Source organism: Rattus norvegicus, chromosome 12 (genome assembly GCF_021556685.1).
Source record: "Rattus norvegicus strain SHRSP/BbbUtx chromosome 12, alternate assembly SHRSP_T2T, whole genome shotgun sequence".
NCBI classification, from domain to species: domain Eukaryota; kingdom Metazoa; phylum Chordata; class Mammalia; order Rodentia; family Muridae; genus Rattus; species Rattus norvegicus.
This window is the reverse complement of record NC_141545.1, coordinates 25,184,894-25,212,886: the sequence shown is the minus strand read 5'-3', so window position 1 is coordinate 25,212,886 and position 27,993 is coordinate 25,184,894. Positions and strand designations below refer to the sequence as shown.

The 27,993-nt window shown below is 37.5% G+C and overlaps 1 pseudogene; it reads right to left on the bottom strand.

The window, feature by feature from the left end:
* On the bottom strand, nucleotides 3-27,658 carry LOC148002257 (vomeronasal type-2 receptor 116-like; annotated as a pseudogene).

Genomic DNA, 27,993 nt, shown 5'->3' with positions numbered 1-27,993 from the left:
GCTTATTTCCACTGAACTCTATTTCGTCTGCATTTCAATGAGTTCATGTCAGGTCTTGCAAGAATGATATAACATTTGGGGATAAAGATACAACCTAGAAGACCTGTGCTGGAGGCCAAGATGGAGAAGACTTCCACAGCCACCATGATCTTTCCTTTAGTACTGTGGTAGACAGGGAGAAATGTAATCCAAACACTGAGAAATACCAGCATGCTGAAGGTCAAGAATTTGGCTTCATTGAAGATGTCAGGCAGGTTCCTGGCCATAAAAGCTACTGTGAAGCTCACTAGGGACAGAGCTCCAAGGTATCCCAGCACACAGTAGAAGGCTGTTACTGAGCCCTTGTTGCACATAATAATGATATGACCATGTTCAGAGTGTGCATCTGTGTCCACAAATGGAGGAGATATTCCCAGCCAGATTCCACAGAGGACAATTTGTATTAGTGTACAGATGGGAATGATGAATTTCGATGCTCCTGATATAAGTAACCCCCTCAACCTTCTTCCTGGAGCTGTGCTCTTGAAGGCCAGGATGACTGTAGTGGTTTTTGCCAAGACAGTAGAAACAGCCACTGTGAAAACAACTCCAAATGTGGTCTGCTGCAGGATGCAGGTACTGCGTTGGGCTGACCAATGAATAGAAATGAGCAAAGAAAGCAGAAGGTGAGGGAGATGAGCAAGATGTAGCTGAGAGTACTGTTATTTGCCTTCACCACAGGAGTGCTTTGGTGCTTTACAAAAATCCCCAGGACAAATGAGGTGAGGATAGAAAAGCATAGGGCCATGCTGGCGAGTGTCATCCCCAAGGGGTTTTCAAAAGCAAGAAATGTTACAGCTTTTTGGATGCAGACAGTCCGATCTGTGTTGGCATACTGGTCCTCTGTACATTTCACACACTGATCAATATCTGGCAGGAAATGCAATGCGACATGATACTACCTTGACATCTTTCCTCTTTGTACACTACCATTCCTGAATGTTGCTGATTCTGAAACATAAGCCCAGTACTTTTTTGTTCACAGATGGAACTTGGTAATGGGTTTCTCTTTCAAGATTATATCCAATTAATAAAAATCATGTAAGTAAGTGAATGTGTTTTCTTTTTCCTTTCTAATGTGTATTCCTGGCACTTTTCTCTTGTCTCCAAATTAAAGCACTATATTTATTCTTATAATATATATGGTATGCTATGGTAATTTGTGCTAAGGAATCCATGAAGGGAAAAGTTTTTTTATTATTACATCTAGAACATTAAATCTTATGTTCTCTGCAGCATGAAGACACCTGTTGGACAATATTACTCTTGGTCTCATGTCAGAGAAAAGTTAAAGTCCCCAAAACATGCTGAGGTCTTTGGGTATCCCATTAATTAGTATGAATGCATCATCAGCTAGCAACCATTCAAGATTATGTTTCCAAATTATCATCTCTGGTGCTGGTTATAGTTTTCTTAACGTAGAATAAAATGAAGGCACGTTTGAAATGGGAATATCAAATGAGAAAATGTCTCTATCTGGTTGGCCATAGGCAAGTCTGTGAGGTATTGTCATTTTAATTGTAGTTGGTGGTTCTCCCCATTTGTGGCCTTTGCAAACCTTGGAGATTCATCCTCATTTATTTTAACAAATACATTAAATGGGCTATGGGGAGCAAGGTAGTAAGCAGCTCCATGGTCTCTGCTTTAGTTTCTGCATTCAGATTCCTGCCTTGACTTTATTCTATAACTTCCCTTTATGATAAACTGTGAGCTGGAAGGTGAAGTAAATTCTTTACTTTGACGTTAATTTGGTGACAGACATAACCAGACATAACTATTGGAACAGTACAAAACACATTTTTATTGCACTAAGTTAGGTTTCTAAAACCTAAACCCTGTTGGTTTAACTGAGGTACTAGGTAGTCATCTAAGTATGCCAAGGAAGACGATTCGCAAACTACCAAGGAAAGTTTTAACTTATAAATTATAACTTATAAATTAACATAATGTTAATTTATTTTTAGTTACATAGAAATTGTTGATGGAGTATGTTCATTATTCCAGCTTCCCTGTTCCCATTTTATAAGTTGGCAAGTTATCAACAGTATTTTGTGTAATACCGAGGCCCATGTGGTGTCTTTTGTCCACTTTAAAATACCTATTTTACATGAAAACTGTTTCACTTTACCTTTGGTTACACATATTGATTAGCCTTTATGTACAGATTTTGATATATGTTGTACTAAACTTGTTGGTACAATGGCTGTTAAAATATTTCTTCCTCCTCTTTCACAACATTTTAGAAATCTTAGGTGTATGGTTTCATGTGTCTTTTGTAGATGTCTCTACTATTAGGACTGTGTCTACAGCTCTATATTCTGAGCGGTTGGGGTATTCTGTAGTGAACTCTATGGGTTGGAAAGTGATCTTCTTGATAATAGGTGGAGACTAAACTTAGCTGTGGGTATGACTATAATTCAATTTCAAATAAAGATATACTATACTATCTATCTTCACAAGCCCATGTTATCTCCAGATATGGAAATGATGAGCTCTATCAAGGTATGTGTAGTGACACAGAACTGATAGTCATCATCATCACATGCTAGTTGTTACAATGGTTCAGAGACATCATATGTGGGTAGGTCTGGTTGTTGCTTCTCTTCTTCAGAAGCTTGCATGATACCTTCTGTTTCTATGAAAGCTACTAGTTAGGAGAGGTCATTTATGTGAGTCCTAGCTCAGGAGTCTCTGGATCAGTTTATGAAGTGCTGAGTATATTTGGCAATAGGCACTTACACCTCTTGGCCAGAACCCGGGTCAACAGAAGAGGCTATAAACTTTGGTAGATTCTTGGATATCCCTGAGCAACAAGTCTAAAGAAGGCTTTTGTGACCTATCATTGGGGTATTGATTAGGTGGTCTTTGACTCAATCGTGGACCATGGAGCAATATGTGAAATGCTACATACACTACAGGTCATTCCATTAAAAATTGACTTTGCTTTATTAGTTGCTTGGAAAGATTAATAGCTTCTCAGATAATGGGGGCTGTATATGTTAACCATAGCATTGACTTCATTTCTGCTCTTGGTGTCCTGTTATTTGTCTCTGTGTGCCTCTGTTTCTACCATTCTCCTCTCTCACTCTTCCTTTTTCTTCATCTTTCCTGTGATGCCTCTGGATAGGAAGTAAGTTTTGAATGATAGCCAGAACATTGTACTTTCCAATTGACTTCCTTGCTCACCATGGTTTTTTGAAGGGAATCTACTATGCTATGAAACCATGAGCCCCAAATTGATTTTTTTCTTTTCTATGTTGCCTTAGAAACCATCTTTTTTTCAAACTGCTACACAACTGATTGAGACATGATTCAAAACCCTCCAATATCACAAGTTCACCTCAAAAGAGGTGATAGAAAAAAACTAGAAACTTGGAGTTCATAGCACAGCTTCCCGACAACATCACAGGGTGCATAGTGTCTCCAGAAACCTCAAATGTTTCTTGATATCTCAAGGATCTGGGCTTATTTCTTTTTGCTTCAGTGAGCTTTTATTTTAAACACGTTCTAACTTTAATCCATCCTGCTTCTATACATATTGGGAGCGAGTGTTCTAATATATCTGGACATTTTCACAGAGTCTCTGAAGGCGATAAAAATGTTACATACTGAGATTAAGGATATTCTCTGTGACATTTGTTACTTAAGCTGCTTTAGAGCTTCCTGTGTCTTAATGAGATTCCCTCCATATTAGATATTTTTTCTCTGAAATGCTCTCTATATCACAGTAAGATTTTTGATATGTTTTATCCAAAGTCTTGTGCTTAGAGACTGTCTAATCCTCTGTCCATTAATCAGCAGTTAGAAAGTCTATAGGTCAGTTTTCCATGCTTTCTCCTTGTTTATGTCTCAGATATGTGGTTTCTATAACAGCAATAGGAACTGAAGATTAAGTTGTGAAGAATTACCAAGTATTTGGGGTTGTCTCTATTACTCCATTGACTAACCCATTGACAGATTGTAGCACATATGTGGCATGTGACTCTTTACTTGATAGCCAGTGGTGATTCTGCAATGCATTGTCTCTCCATATAGGATTGCTCCAGTGAAATTCTGTGTCTATAAAGTACAGGTTCTGAAGCTTCAGCAGGTGTGGGTTTATTTATGATATTGTGAAAAGATTTTAGTATTAATTATGTTCCCCCATTCTTCCTCTTCTACTCTTCTAATCAATTATGGACCACACTCCCCAAGTTATTCATTATTATATTGTTTTAAATCATATGTTCTCAGCATTATGATCCATTTCTAGTTTTCTGACTTCCATAATACTCATATTAAAACCATATCTAAAATTTTAAAAGATATATACATTTGTAGATATAGAAATATAAATATATATATACACACACATATATGATTGCTGATGGCAGTATTACTTCTTTGTCTGCATTACCTCACTGAATTTTATTTGCATTAACATTCATTTTCCTGGGAGTGTGATAATCTCATATTCATAAAGAAATTATTCTCTTATGTATATTTGTATATAGTTTAATTATCCATTCATTAGTTGATGAATATGGAGGATATTTCATTGTCTTAACTCTTGTAAGTAAAAGAGCTATTATCAAGGATGAGCATGTGTACATAGAATAGGTTATAGATTATGTGTATTGGGTTGCTTTTGGAGATGATGCATGTGCTTGTTGGTTTCTGGCAACCTGACACAAATGTATAAGCATTTGGAAAAAATAGTCTTACAAAGGTAAAGGCATCCATAAGGTTGACCTGTGGACAAGGTTTTGGTGTATTTTCTTGATTGATGATTGATGTGGGATGGGACAACTCAGTGTGGGTGTGGATACTACTGGACAATTGATACTACATTGCTTCAGAAAGGATCCTGGCTCAACATGTGAAGCAAGCTTGTAAGTTCCATTATCCCATGGGTTCTTTGTAATTTTCTGCCCTCAACTTTTTGCTTTCTATTTTTAGCCTGATTTCCTTACGTAGTGGAATTTAAGCTCAGGGCTAAAACATGAAAGAAAGGATTTCTTTCCTTAACTACAATTTTAACCTTTTATCAGAGCAATACAGCCCCAACCAAGACACTATTCATTTACACAAAGTGGAAAGGAGTTATTTTTACCTTCCAGTAGGTTTTTCAATTACTTACTTCAGTGTTGAAATCTTGCAGTGTACTGATGTTTCCACTCCATAGTTTTAATTTTTGTAAAGTGTATTTAGTTCCCACTCTTTACTTCCTGAGGGGTTTGTTTTTATTTAAGAAGCATTTTTTTCTGAGTTAATATTGTGTCTTGTTACTTTGCTGAATATGTGCATCAGCTATAGGATATTTCTGTGAAAGTCTTTGGGGTCTATTAGGCATATATCCTGTCTGTTTAAGTACAGATACTTTGAGTTTCTCTTTTCTATTCTGCACTTCCTTTGCATATTTCATTGCCCTACTTCTCAAGATAAGATTTCAAAAAATTTAGATCAAAAGTAGATATTGGATAAAATTTTCCTGTGCCTGATTTAATAGAACTAGTTAGTCTCTTTTCTGTGAATATTATATTAGCGCTAGAATACATTTTCCTTTATCACGTCTGTAAATAGCTACATTTCAAGAATGGAGCCAACATTACATTATTGTCATCACATGTCCATTGCACATAATGCACCATTATATTATGAGCATCATTGCATGCATGTATTGCATGTGTGATTTATAATGTATATGTAATAATTATATATACATGATTGAATTAGATATGGTTTCTATTCCTGCACAAACATTAGCAAAAAGAATCAAGTTGGGGAGGAAAGGGTTTATTCGGCTTACACTTCCCCGTTGTTCATCACCAAAGGAAGTCAGGACTAAAATTCAAGAAGGTCAGGAAGTAGGAGTTGATGCAGAGGCCATGGAGGGATGTTTCTTACTGACTTGCTTAACCTGGATTCCTCAGGTTGCTTTCTTGTAGAATCCAAGATTTCCAGTCCAGGGATGCTATCACCCACAAGTGGCCCTCCCTCCTTGATCACTAATTAAGAAAATACCTTACAGCTGGAACTGTGGAGTCATTTCTCCAACTGAGGCTCCTTTCTCTGTGATAACTCCAGCTTGTGTCAAGTTGACACACAAAACCAGTAACTACAATGATATTGAAGAAGATTGACCTATTAATTTTTGCGGTGTGGGTTTTATTCAACTAATTCAATATTTACTGATTATTACATGATGTATTTTTTCCATACTCAGCCATACCTGACAATACTAAGAAACATTTATGGCGTCCTTTAGTCATCTTATGTCCTGGTTCAAACACTTTTAAAAAGCCATGATGAACTCTCACATGTGTGTAGCATCACTTACTTCATTCTGCAGGAATTTGCACATAACTCTAAGTGTGCGTCTCCACAGATTTTATTACCTACTTATTTGAGCTACAGATATCAGGAAACAGGACTTTACATTGGAAGAATTTTATGCCATATATTATTATATATGAGACATATGAATCTATTAGTATTCATGCTGTTTGTATTGAGTGTTTTTAATATATGTTGGTCTGTGCCAGAAATGAGTATGCTATCAAGGTTGGTCAAAATGTGCTGTCAGATCCTTGAGCCTGGAATTACAAAGAGTCTCAAGCCATCATAGTACTAGTGGAGGTCACACCCATTTCCACTAAAAGGGAAGCTGCTTCTATTAACTACTAAGCCATCTCTCGAATGCCTGAATTAATTAAGAGAAATCTACTCTCTATTAATATCATATCTATTTCAGGATTTGTTCTGAGAATTTTAAAGTTGACCTTGTGACAGATTAATGGTATTAATATGGTGCAAATATAGGTCAAAAAGACTTGACAAGACTAGATATAATTATTTGTATCTGGAATCCACTTGTTATATTCTTTAGAAAAATTATTCTTAACTTTCTTTCACATTCTCAACAAGTATTAACCAAATTAAATACAGCTTGTAATCATATAAATCCCTAAATATACAGTATAAGAAGAAGCTATGTTCTTGACTATAACTATTAATTATGAGGACAATATCTTAACAATGTAATCTGTGTACATCTTTTGTGCCTGATTTTAACTTCAGTATGTGGATTAAAAACAGTGGTGAGAACCTCATCTTTAATGCACGCACTTGCCTGTTCCATTGGAAATTTCATTTTCTGGACATGGGACACAATCAAAACAGCAAGCGGCTTTCTCTTCCTGAAGAGATTTTCTGAATCCAGGACCACAACTTTCACTGCATACAGAGGCAGGAATCTGAGGATATTACAGAAATGAGGATATAAAGAATTAGCCTGGTAACTATAGCATATTGCAGGATTGGGTAATAAAGAATTTAATATTATGCATGCTCATTCTATTTATTTATGTTAATTAAGATATTAAAATACACATTATCTATATATTATATATATACTTATCAACAGATTAAAGACATTCAAATTGTGTACACACCAAAAATTACACATTATCAAATAGGTTAATATAGATATATATTTAGAATCATGCATAACACTGGTAAGAATGTGCTAATTCTTGGCAAAGGTAAACTCAGTAAGAAACACTTGAACATGGAGAGTAAGTTTGGCACTTTATCATTAGATTCATCTTTTAATTTATGAGGAGGCATCAGTCTCACCAAGGCATTTTACATGGTTTTTACCTGTGTTCTCTACAGAATGGTGTAAGATTCCACCCACCTGTTGCTCCACTCCTATGCTCCACTCTATCCTATCCTCAGAAATCGACAATTGTTGACCAGGTGGAAAATATGGAGAAAATGTTCCTACTTTCACTTTATATGTAAGACCTTGTGGAAAATCCCAGAAGTTCAGAATGTCATAATCTATGTGCAATTTCTCTGAAGGATTCAAAGATATTGGATCTCCACCAGGATTCATGAATTTAATGTTCTTCAGCAGGGAGTTCAGCTAAGGAAGATTTATGATTCATAATTTATGAAACATAATTTTTATTGTTAAGTGTCTGAATTATGTCACATTCACATTTTCATTGATCCCAACAAAAGTGAAATAACATTAGGCATATATGATTGGGAAATATGTATACTTACATTGATTTGACATCATAAGTACCATAATAGTATTTTAACAGGATAGTGAGATAAATCTACTGTTTCTTTTGCATCCTAATGATTTTCAGCACTGGTGAGCAAAGTTTGTGATACATGGACACTTTGCATATGAGACTGATAGTCTACAGGCATCTGGTTTTGAGTTATCAGTGTAAAATTGTCTAGGATATGTTGTTCTATGATTATGTCTAAGTGAGTTCTGTCATTTGGGTTAAGTGGGGTGTGAATACCCATCCTTAATTGAAGCAGGTTTATTTCATAATCTGTGCCTGAACTGAATATACTGAAGGGAGCCAGCTGTGCAATAGCATACTCATATCTTACTGCTCTTGATTATGGAAATTTATGTGACACGCTACATTAAAATTCTGTCAAATTGAGTCCATCCTGATGCTGGTCTATAATGTCTTAATTGGAGTAAAAGAATCCATTTCTAATATATGGACTTTGTCCACCTATTTTTTTTCTTCTTTCTTTTTTTTTCGGGGCTGGAGACTGAACCCAGGGCCTTGCGCTTGCTAGGCAAGCACTCTACCAGTGAGCTAAATCCCCAACCCTTGTCCACCTATTTTATGAGAGCCAATGAGACTAATTTAAGAAAGTATCTATAGTTGATACAGTTTCATGAGATATTTTAAGAATATTTAACTTGCTGGTACTGGACAATTTTTAAGATCTTAAATATGAAGTCACTCATTTTCATATATATGAACAAGGTGGGAAAAGATTGTTTTTTTTTTTTTTACTGTTGAGGATCTTAGAATGTAATGAGATTGACAGAGCGTTTAACAGAAACATTTTGGTTATTATTTCTATATGATTGGGAAGTTGACAGTCAATTTCACCCAGGCATATATTTTTTTCCAGTCAGTAAAATACTCAAGGAAATTTTCTTCTAAAAAGTTCCCCATGGTATTTGTTTAGAGTACATGTGGGCCAATTTCAAAAAGTTCCATTGGTGACAGCCTACAGAATCAAAAGAGAAACCATTACCTTCAAGGGGGGGAAATCCATGCTGCCTCCATTTTTCACTCCTTGTATGTCTATTTCTTGAATAAGCATCTTGTGCATGGTGTGGGCCACAGCATACACAGCATTGTATACGTGGTAACTGCCAGTACTTACAGCTATGTCAAAGTGGTACCAAGGTAACAATCCCAAGTTACCTCTAGAGGAACAATTTTCTAATGATTTACAGGTAGCGTTGGATATTGCACAATCAAAGTAAATCTCCCACAGTCTTGCAAGAAAAATGTCATCTGGGTATTTGGAAGGTCTCACTGTCTTTACAAACTCTTTAAAAGTAGAAATATCACCCTGGCGTTGTGAAAAGATGAGAGTCCCATGGAATGAGTCAAGAATTAAATGTCTCATAGAAGTGACGACTTCCCACTGTGAAGTGGTCACCCAGATTCTCCATGGAAGTATATATTCCCATCTTCTAAACAGCACTCCTAAGGAAGTGTCAGTGTTAGCATAAATGATAACAACTTTGGCTGGGTTTCTCATAATCCGAATAGGGTATTCATAAGCGTTTTCCAGGTCCATCATGTGAGTAACTGTGATAAATTCCATGAAGGCTACACAGATTGTGTTTCTTTCCATTTGTGGAATCAAGTCTGTGACAAAGTTAACACCATTCTCATCCTCTGAGATGACCAGCCCCACCCAATTCCATTTGAAATGGACAAACATTGAGACCATGCCTAAGGCCAAAGAAGATTCTTTGGCAGCCATCTGATACAAAAAAGGAAACTTCTCAGAGTTATTCATACTTGGTTCAAATGGTCCAATGCTCAGCTGTAAAAATGCAAGCAGGGATAGACATTAATGAGGAAGTTCTGAAAATCACAGAAACATTGCATATGAAACAGTCACTTAAAGTTTAGAAATCCAAATTTTTAATATTTAAAGTCAAGATTAGTGCTGGGTTATGATTCTGGAAAATGAGTTGGAATACTGACTTTTATTATAGACATGTGTGTATTTCTTAAGGCCTGTATGTACATTTCAAGCAGAAGAAATGTGAAGACAGTAATATCTCAAAGTATGTAGCTTTAAAGGTATTTATTTTAAAGGAATGCTTGGATAGTTAGTTCATTGACTCTGTGTGTGTGTGTGTGTGTGTGTCTGTGTGTGTGTACGCGCACACGCGCATAAAAGTGTGTGTGCCCAGCCTACTACAGTGAATACAGAGTATGTATTCATGTGAAGGCTAAAAGAGGGCAGCAGGTGTTCTCTACTTTTCTCGACATATTCTTCTGAGATAGGGTCTCTTTTCATCCCTGGGCTTCATGTCTTTTGCCCTGGAGAGAAGATAAGGTGGACACAGGGATTATCTTGTATCTGGGTTGCTGTAATGAGGGTAAGTGTGAAGCTAGCATCTGAACTTTTATCCTCCTGGTTGCACTGAAACCATTCTTGAATTTTTTGCTGTATTCCAGCCTAATATTGTCATTTTGAATCATACAAAAATGAATCATTCCCTTATGATTTTTCATGGTACACAAATTATGGAACCAAATGAGAATATTTTGCTTTCTTCTCATGCTTCTAATCTCACCTGTGGATATTTATAAAGACCCAAAAATATGCCAATTAAGGAAGAAATTTCCCATGTTGTTCCTGTGATTGCAGCCACAGATTTTTCCTTGGTTTTGCATGTATAGTTTGGAATGAGTCTGTCCTGCCCTGTGAGCCACTTGAGGAAACTTACTACTGTCTCACTTTCAATGGACCCAGCACTGTGAATATTATATCCAAGCGTCATGTTAGGTAAAAGAATGGGGTTTCTGTTGATCTCATCTATGGCAAAAATTAAGGCCATCACAAATTGGTAGTTTTGTGAGGTAATCCTGTGTAGAAAACATAGGAATCATTAGAGTATAGTCTAAAATCACCATTGGTTCGTTCAACTGAGTAAATTTGCTCTTATGTATTCAATGAACACACCCCTCAGAGTTTAAGTGTTCGAACTGCATCTTCTTTCCCAAGTTTGTTCATGTGTAATTGGCACAGGTTGTTGTCATGGTTATCAGCAACTATGGGGAGTAATACCTTTGTAAATATTTGAGCATAGATGAAGAAGCCTATATTTCATTCAGGAAACCACCAGAAACTACATGTTTTTCTTTAACATGGGATGTCTGCCTGTTATTAAACTGAAAAACATATTTAATGTGGTTTGAGGGATTGGCCATGTGTAGGTTGTGAAAGGCCAGACTGAACCAATACATACTAAGAGTTCCTGATGAAAGCTGAAATGAAAAAAAGAATTCTATGCCCTTGTCCAAGGTTATACTTGTCAAAGCCTGTCTAGGGCTGGAGACAGTATTATGAACTCAAGAAGTTAGACCGAAGGGAGACAAATAACCCTATTAAAAATGAGGTTCAGAGCTAAACAAAGAATTCACACCTGAGGAATGCCGAATGGCTGAGAAACACTTAAAGAAATGTACAACATCTTTAGTCATAAGGGAAATTCAAATCAAAACAACACCGAGATTTCACCTCACACAAGTGACATTAGCTAAAACTCAGGTGACAGCAAATGCTGGCAAGGATGTGGAGAAAGAGGAACACTCCTCCATTGTTGGTGGGATTGCAGACTGGTACAACCATTCTGGAAATCAGTCTGGAGGTTCCTCAGAAAATTGGACATTGAACTACCTGAGGACCCAGCTATACCTCTCTTGGGCATATACCCAAAGATGCCCCAACATATAAGAAAGACACGTGTTCCCCTATGCTCATAGCAGCCTTCTTTATAATAGCCAGAAGGTGGAAAGAACCCAGATGCCCTTCAACAGAGGAATGGATACGGAAAATGTAGTACATCTACACAATGGAATATTACTCAGCTATCAAAATCAACGACTTTATGAAATTCATAGGCAAATGGTTGGAACTGGAAAATATCATCCTGAGTGAGGTAACCCAATTACAGAAAACCACACATGGCATGCACTCATTGATTAGTGAATATTAGCCCAAATATTTGAATTACCCTAGAAGAACAGAACACATGAAACTCAAGAAGGATGACCAAAATGTGAAAGCTTCACTCCTTCTTTAAAACGGGAACAAGAATACCCTTTGGAGGGAATAGGGAGCTAAAATTTAGAACAGAGGCAGAAGGAACACCCATTCAGAGCCTGCCCCACATGTGGCCCATACATATACAGCCACCAAACTAGATAAGATGGATGAAGCAAAGAACTGCAGGCTGGCAGGAACCAGATGTAGACCTCTCCTGAGAGACACACCCAGAATACTGCAAATACATAGGCAAATGCCTGAAGCAAACCACTGAACTGAAAACGGAACCCCTGTTGAAGGAATCAGAGAAAGGACTGGAAGAGCCTGAAGGGGCTCGAGACCCCATATGAACAACAATGCCAACCAACCAGAGCTTCCAGGGACTAATCACTATGCAATGACTATACATGGACTGACCCTGGGCTCCAACCTCAAAGGTAGCAATGAATAGCCTAGTAAGAGCACCAGTGGAAGGGGAAGCCCATGACCCTGCCGTACTCAATCCCAGTGAACGTGATTGTTGTGGGGAGGGTGGTAATGGGTGGAGGATGGTGAGTGGAAGCCCATATAGAAGGAGAGGAGGAGGGGATATGGGGATGTTGGCCTGGAAACCGGGAAAGGGAATAACAAACAAAATGTAAATAAGAAATACTCAAGTTAATAAAGATAAAAAAATGAATTAGTGAAGTTTGACGTGTTTGAGGATATTTTCTACCCCTTATACATCTTGTCTACATCAATGTTTCTGTTTTCAGATTATATTGCTTTGTAACCTTTAAGATATAAATTGTTTTGTGCTTTGTTTTTTAAGTAAGTTGGTCATTTTGTTCATAATTATGAAATTTTATATATTCCAAATTCTACATATTCTTTCATCTACATGCATTTCTTTGGTAGCTGCTACATATTCTCATTTATCTTTCTCTGTCTCTCTCTGTCTCTCTCTCTGTGTTTGTGTGTTTGTGTGTGTGTGTGTGTGTGTCTGTGTGTGTATATATATATGTGTGTGTGTTTAAAAATTTAATCTGCACAGTTGTATAATGTTTCTTGCATGATTCAGAACATGATAAGAAATAGACATGCTAACATGTACAGGTAAAAAGCTGTGACACCTTAGTAAGACAAAATACAGCACAGGTGAATGAGAAATGCTAGTGCAGGAGGCATAGTCTTCCCCAGGAATTGAAATATTGGTTGGGCTTCCAATATTAAATGCTTGGATCTGAAAATGTTAATATGTAAGAGCCTATACAGTTTTTAATCTTTTTCTACCTCAACATTCCTGATACAGTTTTGTGACTCCCTGAGAAAATGTTCCTTTTGCTCATTCTGTATCTTGTGTATTGTCCATTACACAAGTGGGGGCTTAGAAGTTAATTCTATCCTTTCATATAACGTGTGTTTTCCTTTGTTTCAGTGAACAGTATTGTATTTCCTTGTGAGTCTGATTTTTTTTATTTCAAAGTTTTCCTTATTTGCACAGTATGATACCTAAATAGTTGGTTTGTCACCCAGAGCTGATGGCAGAAAGCTAGTATTTTACAATTTTACATAAATTCATAAATTTGAATAAAGAAAATTCTGTAAGACAAAAACAAATGAATGAAATTAAGTGAAACCCAGGATGCTAATCAGTGTAAAGGGCCAAAAGAGTTCCAAGAATTAGTTATTTGTAACTTGATTATCAAGAATTTTGAACACTTTGGGGTTCATGTATTACAGAGAAAGAAAGAAATAAAAACATTGAACCTAGCATCATCAAATTGGAAAGGGACTCACAAGGCAATGCAGTTAGTCTGTAGAGGAAATGATGATAAACCAAAGCTTTAAGTTTCATATTGAGTAAATGTAATATGAAAAACATTGAAGTAAAAATAATCCAACACAGGTTGCCTACTGTCCCTTTACCTATTCAATATAGTACTTGAAGGTCTATCGAGAGCAAGTAGAGAACAAAAGCAGGTCAAACGGATAAATTTGAAAGGACGAAGTCAAAATATCACTGTTTGCAGATGATATGATAATACACTTAAGGGACCCCAAAAATTCCATGAGAGAACTACTACAGCTGATAAACAACTTTAACAGAGTGGCTGGTTATAAAATTAACTCAAACAAATCGGTAGCCATCTTCTACTCAAAGGATAAACAAGCTAAGAGGGAAATTAGGGAAATGACACATTTCACAATAGCCACAAATGGTATAACTATTTGACCTAACCAAACAAGTGAAAGATCTGTATGAAAAGAACTTCAAGTTTCTGAAAAGAAATCAAAGATCTCAGAAGATGGAACGATCCCCCATGCTCATGGATTGGCAGGTTAATAAAGTAAAAATGCCCATTTTGCCAAAAGCAATCTACAAATTCAATGCAATCACCATCAAAATTCCAATGCAATTCTTCATAGAATTAGAAAGAGCAATTTGCAGATTCATTTGGAAAAGGAAAGACACCAGGATAATGAGAACTCTTCTCAACAATAAAAGAAGTTATGGGGGAATCACCATCCTTGACCTCAGGCTCTATTACAGAGCAATAGTCATAAAAATTGCATGCTATGGGTACAGAGACAGGCAGATAGATCAGTGGAATTGAATTGAAGATCCAGAAATGAACCCACACAACTATGGTCACTTGATCTTGGACAAAGGAGCTAAAAATGTCCATAGAAAAAGACAACCTTTTCAACGAATAGTGCTGGTTGAATTGAAGGTCAGCATGTAGAAGAATGCAAATTCACCCATTCTTATCACCTGGTACAAAGCTCAAGTACAAGTGGATCAAAGACCCGATATCAAACCAGATACACTGAAACTAATAGAAAGAAAGTGAGGAAGAGCTTCAAACACATAGGCAAAGGGGAAAATTTCCTGAACAGAACACCAACGATGCATGTTCTAATACCAAAAATTGACAAATGGGATCACATAAAATTGCAAAGCTTCTGTAAATCGAAGGACACTTTCAATAGGACAACATGGCAACCAACAGATTTGGAAAATTCTTTATCAATTCTATATCTGATCAAGGACTAATATCTAATATATACAAACAACTCAAGACAGACTCCAGAGAATCAAATAATCCTATTAAATATGAGGTACAGACCAAAACATGCTCCAACATATAACAAGGACACATGTTCCACTATGCCCACAGCAGCCTTATTTAAAATATCGAGAAAATGGAAAGAACCTAAATTCCCTTCAACAGAGGAATGGATACAGAAAATGTGGTACATCTACACAGTGGAGTACTACTCAGCTATTAAAAACAATGACTCCATGAAATTCATAGGCCAGTGGTTGAAACTACAAAATATCATCCTGAGTGAGGTAACTCATTCACAAAAGAACATGCATGGTATACACTCACTGCTAGGTGGATATTAGCCCAAAATCCTGGAATACCTGAGAAAAAATTCACAGATCATATGAAGTTCAAGAATAAGGAAGGCCAAAATGCAGAAGATTCATTCCTTCTTATAAAGGAGCACAAAATACTTTCAGGAAGAAATATAGGGACAAAGAGTGGATTAAGGACTGAAGGAAAGGTCATCGAGAGACTCCACACCTTGGGATTTATCCCGTATGCTGCCACCAAACCAAGTCACTATTGCTGATGCCAAGAACTGCTTTCTGACAGGAGGCAGATATGCCTGTTTACTGAAATGCTCTGCCAGAGCCCTACTGGTACAGATGAGGATGGTTGCAGCTAACCGTTGAACTTTACATGGGGAACCCAATGGAGGAGTTAGAGATAATGCTTTAGGAGTTGGGGGTTGCAACACCACAGGAAACAACAATATCAACCAACCAAACCATACCAGACCTCCCATGGATTAAAACACCAGCCAATGAGTATACATGGAGGGACCCATGACTCCAGCCACATATGTGGCAGAGGATGGCAATGTCCAATATCAGTGAGAGGAAAAGCCCTTGATCCTGTGAAGGCTTGTTTCCCCAATGAATGCTAATTCCAGTCAGCTGAGAATGGAGTGGGTGGGTGGAAATGGGTGCATCCTCATAGAAGCAGGAGGAGAGGGAAAGGGACATGGGAGAGGGCAGGCAGAGGATAACATTTGAAATGTAAATACATAAAATATCCAAGAAAAATAAAATTAATAAAATATGATTTTGGGGAAGGCTGTATAATAAAGGTAAGAATATCCTTAGAAGAAGAAAAATGAAAAATATATCTAAATAATAATCAACACTGAAGTCATTGAAGATTTTACAACATGCAGTATTGAGTATTCAAGTTACATTTCATAGTTTGTATATGAAACTAAGCACTCCAGCTTCAGTAGTATTTATAACTTATTTTTAATAGATGTTCAAATATTATGTATGCTAAAATTTCTTTAAAATATATTAATGATTTGTTACTAGTACCTGTTTTTTTTACATCATCAATATTTTGTATGAGTATACATTCAAGGTTATATAAAAATTTCTTACTAAAAATGAGGAGCCATAAAAAGAAAATATTGAATTCCTGGTATATTATATATCACCTGTGTACATATATATCCATCCATCCATTGGATGTAGGAATAAAAGCAACAGTGACTTTCATGATAAGGTCAACTTTTCAAGTATAAGTAAGATAATAAATGTGATTTTCTGTGTTATGTATTATCCAAAGATTTGGAACGGAATGATGTCCTCATTGTATTTGAACAATGAAATCCTCAGCTGGACTAAATTCCATAATTAGGAAAAAAGTGTCATTCCTCCGCAGACAAACTGCATTGCCTTGTGAATCCCTTTCCAATTTGATGATACCAGGTTCAATATTTTCATTTCTTTCTTTGTCAGTAAATAGATGAACCCCCAAGTGTTTGAAACTCTTGATAATCATGTTACAAATCACTAGTTCTTAGAAAACTGTTGGACTTTTTTTAAAAAATCTTTATTAACTTGAGTATTTCTTATTTACATTTCGATTGTTATTCCCCTTCCCGGTTTCCAGGCCAACACCCCCTTAGCCCTTTCACCTCCCCTTCTATATGGGCTTCCCCTCCCCATCCTCCACCCATTACCACCCTCCCTCCAACAATCACGTTCACTGGGGGTTCAGTCTTGGCAGGGCCAAGGGCTTCGTCTTCTACTGGTGCTCTTACTAGGCTTTTCATTGCTATCTATGAGGTTGAACCCCAGGGCCAGTCCATGTATAGACTTTGGGTAGTGGCTTAGTCCCTGGAAGCTCTGGTTGGTTGGCATTGTTGTTCATATGGGGTCTCGAGCCCTTCAAGCTCTTTCAGTCCTTTCTCTGATTCCTTCAACGGGGTCCCATTTTCAGTTCAGTGGTTTGCTTCAGGCATTTGCCTATGTATTTGCTGTATTTTGGGTGTGTCTCTCAGGAGAGGTCTACATCTGGTTCTTGTCGGCCTGCAGTTCTTTGCTTCATCCATCTTATCTAGTTTGGTGGCTGTATATGTATGGGCCACATGTGGGGCAGGCTCTGAATGGGTGTTCCTTCTGCCTCTGTTCTAAACTTTGCCTCCCTATTCCCTCTCAAGGGTATTCTTGTTCCCGTTTTAAAGAAGGAGTGAAGCTTTGACATTTTGGTCATCCTTCTTGAGTTTCATGTGTTCTGTACATCTAGGGTAATTCAAACATTTGGGCTAATATTCACTTAGCAATGAGTGCATACTATATGTGTTTTTCTGTGATTGGGTTACCTCACTCAGGATGATATTTTCCAGTTCCATCCATTTGCCTATGAATTTCATAAAGTCATTGTTTTTGATAACTGAGTAATATTCCATTGTGTAGATGTACTACATTTTCTGAATCCATTCCTCTGTTGAAGGGGATCTGGGTTCTTTTCAGCTTCTGGTCATTTATACTCATTTATACAATGTCCTGGTTTTCACTCATTCATTTGTTTATGTCTTGAGGAATTTTCTTTATTAAATTTATCAATTATTTTAATATTATAAAATACAAGGTTTCTGACGATTTATGAGCACTTATTTTTAACAAGTGAGAGACGTAAAATTTCTGGAATATGGCTATGGCATATGGATTCATTCAATCCTTTGAAATTGAAGTTCATCAAGTACACTGTGTGTATATTATTAGGATTAAACAGATTTCTCTGGACAATTAATTACCACTGCCAATAAAGTGTGTGAGAAAAGAAATCATCCTTTCTTTTAATGATTAGCTTGATTAATTTCTTTAATTTGACAAATAGATAAATACCAGTGATGGTAGGAGACAGGCTCTACTGAATCACATATTCTGAGTGCGGGATCCTGGCATTTTCCAACAGGTCTGTGTCTATAGCACCCTTCACTTTTCCTGAGGTCCACATATTGGAGCAATGAAATAAATATGAATATTGTAAACCTCTAGCAATGGAATACATACTCTTTTCCTCTATCATATCTTACAGGGGAAAATGCATTCAAAATGCTAGAAAATAAAAAGTTCATATTGTGGTTGCAGAAATGGTGTGGCAGCAGACCACAAGAAACTCAAGAAGAAGGATGACCAAAGTGTGGTTGCTTCAGTCCTTCTCAAAAGGGAGGACAAAATATTCATAGGAGGGGATATGCAGAGAAAGTTTGGAGCAGAGACCGAAAGAATGATCATTCAAAGCCTGCCCGACCTGGGAATGCAGCCCACATATATACACCCAACAATACTAGACAATATTGACCAAGTCAAGAAGTGCATGTTGATAGGAGCCTGAAATAGCTGTCTCCTGAGAGGCTTTGCCAGAGCATGACAAACACAGAGGCGAATGCCAGCAGCAAACCATTGTACTGAGAACTGGGCTCCCGTTGGAAGATTAAGAGGAAGTATTGTAGGAATTGAAGTTGCTTGTAACCCCATAAGAACAACAATACCAACCAACCAGAGCTTCTAGGGACTAAACCACAACCCCAAGACTAAACATGGACTTACCCACGGCTCCAACTGCATATGTAGTAGAAGACAGCCTTCTTTGGCATCAACGGGAGGAGAAGCCCTTGGTCATGCCAAGACTTGTTCATCCAGTGTAGGGGAATGTCAGAGCAGGGAGGCAGGAAGGGGGGCAGGTTGGGGAGGGAGAATACCCTTATAGTAGCAGGGAAGGTGGATGGGATAGAGGGTTTATGGAAGGGAATCCTGGAAAGGGAACTACATTTGAAATGTAAATTAAAAATATCCATCCCCCAAAAAAGGAACAGAAGGAAGGAAAGTAGGGAGGGAGGGAGGGAGGGCGGGAGAGAGGGAGAGAGAGAGAAGGAGCTAGATAGGTAGGTAGGTAGGTAGAGAGAGAGAGAGAGAGAGAGAGAGAGAGAGAGAGAGAGAGAGATTATGTGACAATTAAGAGAACTGGCTACTTTTTCAGATGACCTGGGTGAAATCTTCTATACAGTATTCCCAAAATCATAAATACAAAAAATTTCTTGAACTCAACAAATAGCCTGCTATTACATTACCCACTGATAGGAGTGTTACATTACAGATTACATTACACACACACACACACAAACACACACACACACACACACACACACACAAACACTCAGATTTTTATACATTCTTAAACATACACTGGTTAAAAACTAACACTCAGGAAATTCTCATATTCAGGTTCACACCCACTCCCATACACCTTCACACACAGTAACACACGACAAACACAGGTAATCACATTATACATTTACACATATACACACATTCTCCCAAATACTTTCCTAAACACACTTATTTGCATACATACATTCATACATGCACTCAGATACCCATAAAGGTTTTTAAAGGAATAATAATAAATTACTGAAAATGATGAAATGCTTTTTTAAAAAAGAAAGATAATGAATCAAGTTCTTTAAAAATACATTAAAACAAATTAAAAGGGAGACATAACAAGAGAATCAGAGGAAATTCATAAAAACATCAGATCCTACTACAAAAGCCTATATTCAACAAAACTTGAAAATCTGGAGGTAATGGACAATTTCCTAGACAGATACCAGCTACCGAAGTTAAATCAGGAACAGACAAACCATTTAAACAACCCCATAACTCCTAAAGAAACAGAAGCAGTCATTAAAAGTCTCCCAACAAAGAAGAACCCAGGTTTAGATGGGTTCAGTGCAAAATTCTATCAGACCTTCATAGAAGACCTCATACCAATACTGTCCAAACTATGCCACAAAATTGAAACAGATGGAGAGCTACCGAATTCGTTCTATGAGGTCACAATTACTCTTATACCTAAACCACACAAAGACCCAACAAAGAAAGAGAACTTCAGACCAAATTCCCTTATGAATATCAACGCAAAAACACTCAATAAAATTCTTGCAAACTGAATCCAAGAGCACATCAAAACAATCATCCATCATGAACAAGTAGGCTTCATCATAAGAATGCAGGGATAGTTTAATATACAGAAAACCATCAACGTAATCCACTATATAAACAAAGTGAAATATAAAAACCACATGATCATTTCATTAGATGCTGAGAAAGCATTTGACAAAATTCAACACCCCTTCATGGTAAAAGTCCTGGAAAGAACGGGAATTCAAGGCACATACTTAAACATAGTTAAAGGTATATACAGCAAACCAGTAGCTAATATTAAACTAAATGGAGAGAAACTTGAAGCAATCCCACTCAAATCAGGGACTAGACAAAGCTGCCTACTCTCTACCTACTTATTCAATGTAGTTCTCAAAGTCCTAGCCAGAGCAATCAGACAACAAAAGGAGATCAAAGGGATACAGATTGGAAAAGAAGAAGTCAAAATATCACTATTTCTAGATAATATGAGAGTATATATAAGTGATCCCAAACTTCCAGCAGAGAAATACGAAACCCATAAACACCTACAGCATAGTGGCTGGGTATAAAATTAACTCAAATAAATCAGTAGCCTTAATCTACACAAAAAAGAAATGAGCTGAGAAAGAAATTAGGGAAATGACACCTTTCATAATAGTCTCAAATAATATAAAATACCTCAGTGTGACTTCCACTAAGCAAGTGAAAGATCTGTATGATAAGAACTTCAAGCCTCTGAAGAAAGAAATTGAAGAAGATCTCAGAAGATGGAAAGATCTCCCATGCTCATGAATTTGCAGGATTTATACAGTAAAAATGGCCATTTTACCAAAAGCCATCTACAGATTCAATGCAATCCCCATCAAAATTCTAATCTAATTCTTCAGAGATTTAGACAGAACAATTTGCAAATTCATTTGGAATAACAAAAACCCAGGATAGCTAGAACTATCCTCAACAATAAAAGGACTTCTGGGAGAATCACTATCCCTGAACTCAAGCAGTATTACAGAGCAATAGTGATAAAAACTGAATAGTAGGGGGCTGGAGAGATGGCTCAGTAGTTAAGAGCACAGACTGCTCTTCCAGAGGTCCTGAGTTCAAATCTCAGCAACCGCATGGTGGCTCACAACCATCTGTAATTGGATCTGATGCCCTCTTCCGGTGTGTCTGAAGACAGCTACAGTGTACTCATATATAATAAATAAACAAATCTTTAAAAAATCTGTATAGTATTGGTACAGAGACAGGCAGATAGACCAGTGGAATAGAATTGATGACCCAGAAATGAACCCACACTCCTATGCTCAATTGATTTTTGACTAAGGAGCCAAAACCATCAAATGGAAAAAAAAAGATAACATTTTCAACAAATGGTGCTGGTTCAGCTGGAGGTCAGCCTCTAGAAGAATGCAGTTCGATCCATTCTTATCACCCTGTACAAAGCATAAGTCCAAGTGTATCAAGGACCTCCATATCAAAACAGATACACTCAACTAATAGAAGAAAAAGTAGGAAAGAATCTCGAAACATGGGCACTGGAGAAAATTTCCTATACAAAACAACAATGGTTTATGCTCTAAGATCAAGAATTGACAAATGGGATCTCATAAAACTACAAAGCTTCTGTAAGGCAAAGGACACTGTTGTTAGGACAAAATGGCAACCAACAGATTCCGAGAAGATCTTTACCAATCCTACAATTGATAGAGGGCTCATATCCACAATATACAAAGAACTCATGAAGTTAGACTGCAGGGAGACAAATAACCTTATTAAAAATGGGGATCAGAGTAAACAAAGAATTCACAGCTGAGGAATGCCGAATGTCTGAGAAACACCTAAAGAAATGTTCAACATCTTTAGTCATGAGGGAAATGCAAATCAAAACAACCCTGAGATTCCACCTCACACCAGACAGAATGGGTAAGATCAAAAACTCCGGTGACAGCATGTGCTGACAAAGATGTGGACGAAGAGGAACACTCCTCCATTGTTGATGGGATTGCAGATTGGTACAACCATTCTGGAAATCAGTCTGGAGGTTCCTCAGAAAATTGGACATTGAACTACCTGAGGACCCAGCTATACCTCTTTTGGGCATATACACAAAAGATGCCCCAACATATAACAAAGACACATGTTCCACTATGTTCATAGCAGGCTTATTTATAACAGCAGAAGCTGGACATGCCCTTGAAGAGAGGAATGGATACAGAAAATGTGGTACATCTACACAATGGAATACTACTCAGCTTTCAAATCAATGACTTTATGAAATTCATAGGCAAATGGATGGAACTGGAAAATATCATCCTGAGTGAGGTAACCCAATCACAGAATAACACACACAGTATGCACTCATTGATAAGTGGATATTAGCCCAAAATCTCGAATTACCCTAAATGCACCAAACACATGAAACTGAAAAAGGATGACAAAACTGCGGATGCTTCACTCCTTCTTTAAAGGGGAACAAGAATACCCTTGGGAGGAAATATGGAAACAAAGTTTAGAGCAGAGGCTGAAGGATCGCCCATTCAGAGCCTGCCCCACATGTGGCCCATACATATACAGCCACCAAACTAGATAAGATGGATGAAGCAAAGAAGTACTGGCTGATAGGAACCAGATGTAGATTTCTCCTGAGAGACATAGCCAGAATATGGCAAGTACATAGGCGAATGCCAGCACCAAACCATTGAACTGAGAACGGGACCCCCGTTGAAGAATTCAGAGAAAGGACTGAAGGAGCTTGAAGGGTCTTGAGACCCCATATGTACAACAATGCCAACCAACAAGAGCTTCTAGTGACTAAGCCACTACCCAAAGACTATATACATGGACTGACCCTGGGCTCCAACTTCATAAATAGCAATGAATAGGCTAGTAAGGACACCCGTGGAAGGGGAAGCCCTTTTCCTGCAAAGACTGAACTCCCAGTGACCAGGATTATTGGGGGGGAGGGTGGTAATTGGGGGAGGATAGGGAGGGGAACACCCATATAGGAGGGGAGGGGGAGGGGCTAGGGGAACGTTGGCCTGGAAACCCAGACAGGGAATAACAATTGTAATGTAAATAAGAAATACCCAATTAAAAAAGATGAAGGAAAAAATCACCAACGGAAAAAAAACATTAAGTCAAACAAATCAGTAGCCTGCCTCTACTCAAAGGATAAACAGGCTGAGAAAGAAATTACAGAAAAGACATCTTTCAAAGTAGTTACAAATAATATAAAATACCTTGGGTAATTCTAACCAAGCAACTGAAAGATCTGTATGATAACTTCAAGTTTCTGAATAAAGAAAATGAAGAAGATCTCAGAAGATGGATAGATCTCCCATGTTCCTGAATGGGCAGGATTAATATTGTAAAACTTGCATTTTGCCAAAAGCAATCTACAGATTCAATGCAATCCCCATCAAAATTCCAACACAATTCTTCATAGAGTTAGAAAGAGAAATTTACAAATTCATTTGGAATAACAAAAACCTAGAAAATATCATTCTAAGTGAAGTAACCCAGTCACAAAAGAACACCATTGTATGCAGTCACTGATATGTGGATATTTTCCAAAAAGCTTGGAATACCTAACATACAATTCACAAACCACATGAAGCTCAAGAAGGAAGACCAACGTATGGATCATTCAGACCTTCTTAGAAGGGTGAACAAAAATACTCACAAGTGGAAATATGGAGACAAAGTGTGAAGACTGAAAGAAAGGCCATCCAGAGCCGGCCCCACCTGAGGATCCAGCCCATATACAGACATCCAACCCAGATAATACTGTGGATACGAAGAAGTGCATGCTGTCAGGAGTCTGATATAGCTGTCTCCTGAGAGGCTCTGCAACAGCCTGACAAATACAGAGGGTGATTCTGGTAGCCAATCATTGGACTGAGAACGGGGTTCCCAGTGTAGGAGTCAGAGAAAGGACTGAAGGAAGTGAAGGGGTTTGCAACCCCATAAAAAGAGCAACAATATTAACCAACCAACCCCCCCAGAGCATCCAGGAACAAAACCACCATCCCAATAGTACACAGGGATGGACCCATGGCTCCAGCCACATATGTAGCAGAGGATGGCCTTGTTGGGCATTAATGGGAGGAAAGGCCCTTGGTCCTGTCAAGGCTCAAAGCCCCAGTGTAGGGGAATGCCAGGGCAGGAGGTGGGAGGGATTGGGTGGGTAGGTGAGGGAGCATCCTCAGAGAAGCAGGGGGAGGAAGGATGGGATAGCTGGTTTATGGAGTGGAAACTGTGAAATGGGATGACATTTAAAATTTGAATTAAAAAATATCCACTAAAAGGAAAAAAAAAAACACCTCCAAATGTAGTTTTGCTGGATGCTTGCTGTCTTCCACTTGTTTAGTTCTATTACATTAGCATACTTGCTGGCTTCTAGTTTCTGTCTAAAATTCTACTCAGAATCAGTAAATATCCATTCTCCCATCTTTCAATATTTATTCAGTGCTTTTATCTATTTTTATCGATGTTTTTAATATTTTCATTGTGAAAACATTATTTTATAAAATGTCTTAGTGTATTTTATGGGGGGAACTCTGTATTGCAAATACACGAATCTGTAACTGACTTGTCTTACAATTGTCCTTACAAAAAGTTAATAAGATAAAAAACATTAAAATAAATTCCTAAGAAAAGAATGAAGAAATTTATTTTATGAAACCAGTATTTAAAGATAGTATGTACAAAAAAAAACTAGACACATTTAATGTTTTTTCAAGAAAATAGAAATTTTCTCCCTTCATTTTATGGGTAAATTTCATTTTACAATAATAACAGAATTATCTAATGCAAATGAAATGGAAAATTATAAAAATATTGCAATGGATTTTTCAGAGTTCTTAAGGGAAAAAATTCAAATCTCAAGCAGAACTGAATGAGTTTTGAAATAGCTGAAATTTGAAGGTTAAGAAAATTTATTCAGGTTAATCAAACTGTCATGAGCACATGCAGGAATGCATTCTAGAAGATGAAAAAGGTAGGAGTAATACAGGGCGTGAAAGGGAATGAACCTGGCTGAACAAGGGTGTGGTAGTGTGATGAGAGGGGAACGATATTGGAAAATGCAGTGGTGGGGCTGGAAGGAGGATGAGAGTTTACAGGGGATGAATGTGATCACAGTGCATTGTAAAAATTATAGTGTTCCACAAATTAAATATAAAGAAGTATTATATATGTTTTGTGGAGTCAAAATATGTTTGTGAGCAACATGATAAAGAAATTTTGGACTGAAAAATGGCTCAGTTTCTATAGAGTTACATGCAGAAAAAAACACAAACCTTCTGTCTGCCTAAACATGACCTCAGTTATGATGACACCAATTGACATGATAATGGTGACAGGGGAAAGTTCATGAGCTCTGAACACAAGACTAATAACTACAGTCAAAGAATGTTGAGAGTGAGAGAAATATTCTTCTGCAGGAGGCAGCATACCAATTGATTAGGTAATAAATACCACATGGTCAGCATTGGAAATATGAATATAATCACATAAAGAAATAATGGGTTGAATTTATATCCTTACAAATATATAAAATATATTTCAATGTATATGTAGTAGTGAGTAAATGTGAAAGATTGGACATGGATATGAATTAAAATTAATACAGGGGTCACTGAGCATGACACAGGTCAATAGGTAAATGGTTGCAGTGAAAGTGTAAGGACAGGAATTTTAATTCCAGTAACCAACAAAATTGGCATCATTTAAACATGCTTTTGTTACGTAGCATTTCTGCAGATAGATGTGATGGGGATATAGCCAAATTTCCTTTGTCAGTTTTCCAGAAAACACTGAATAGAGAAATAAACAATGTTTCAAATATTGTGGAAATCAGGGAATCATATAAGTTTGTCCTGATGTGACATGTGGCATACATGTGTCCTCACTGACACACAGATACACAGACTCTCTAACACTTTCTCTATACCTCACTCTCTCAATGTCTCTGTCTGCCTCTCTGACTCTCATAGACAGAGAGAGAGAGAAAGAGAGAGAGAGATACAGAGACAGAGACAGAGACAGAGAGAGAGAAAGAAAGATATTAAACAATCTAACTTAAGGCTAAAATAAATGACTTAATCACTATCTTAGTCAAGAAGAGAATAGCACAATGACAAGAGCAAGCATATGCCACCGGCAGAATTACAGATAGTAAAATGGAAACAGGCATGACAGAAAGTAAAAGAGAAGGCAAATATATCAGCAAAAAGTTAGGAGTTGTGGGGGAAGATCAGAGAACCTGAGTAGATAAGTTGTATTTCTTTCTAGATATCTAGAAAGGCAACACCTGACACATCTGTGTCTGACAAGAGGAACAATTACTGCTCTCTGTGGCACCTTCTCTGCTCACAGCACCAGAAGTTGCCTGTTCAAATTCTGTGCAAGTCTGTTTCATTCTTTTAATAAACAGTTCTCTGATTGCTGTGGTGACATTTCTAAGTATCAAATGAATGTTTCTGTACAGGTATACTTCAGAGACTAGAGAAAATTCAGAGTTCACTGGTGTCTGCTCACAGTGCCTAGACTATCTATCCTGTAATACCAAAGTGTGGGAAGAGAGCTAGAAGGAAATAAGTATCTTCAAAGAGTTTGAAATAACAAAATAGAGTAGGTAGTCTCCTAAGAAATATGGCACAGTCAGCAAAGTCCAACCCAACTGTACCAACATCAGGAAGTGCAGAGAAGAAATATTCACTGGAAATATTTGTAAAATGGACATTGTTTTGTCAACCTAAGTGCTGAACTGTACCTGTCCCACAAGACAGGATTCTAAGTTACATCATTCGTCCTGTGTGACAGAAGTGTTGGACCTGGATCGAGATTGATTTTCTTCTCAGACTAAACCCATAAAAATAGAAGATAATGGATGGAAAGAAAATCTTACTGTAATGGAAGAAGTGCTGGTGGGAATAAAAAACGAGATGGGTTAAGGGTGCACACTGGAGAATGTGGTTAGGTAGATCAAGCAGGAGACACTTACCGTGGACTGACATCTATGCTCTCTGCCCCTTCAGTGTGTTGGGAGGTTTGATAGGTATAAAGGGGTAAGAACGCACTGATCACCAAATCCCCATCCTGGTATACATTGTCTGTGGAAGAAACAAAACACTCATGGGTGAGCAATTTGCACAAGAACATAGGAAGCTTGAGGGTAAAAAAGAAAAAAATCCAAGTGGGCATTGTCAGGGTTTCTTTGAGCACAAACGTAATTGGCTGTAAGCCAGGTGCTCACTTTCAGCAGCTGAATGTGTGGGCCCTTCTGTGGGTTTATAAGAGTTACAGACACAGAAGTCCCTTGAACTACCTAGTCATTGCAAGACAGCTTTTTCCAGTCCCCTGGAGAAAATTCCAACACTTTGTACCTTCAGGCTTCACAGCTGAGGTCTTCGGTAAAAGTGACAAATGCATGTTGAAAATCCATGGATGAGATTCATCTCATGCCCTCATAGTATTCTGTAGTATTCTTATGTCATCCAAGTCCAAGAATAAAAAAGAAGTCACCACAAGAATAAAAT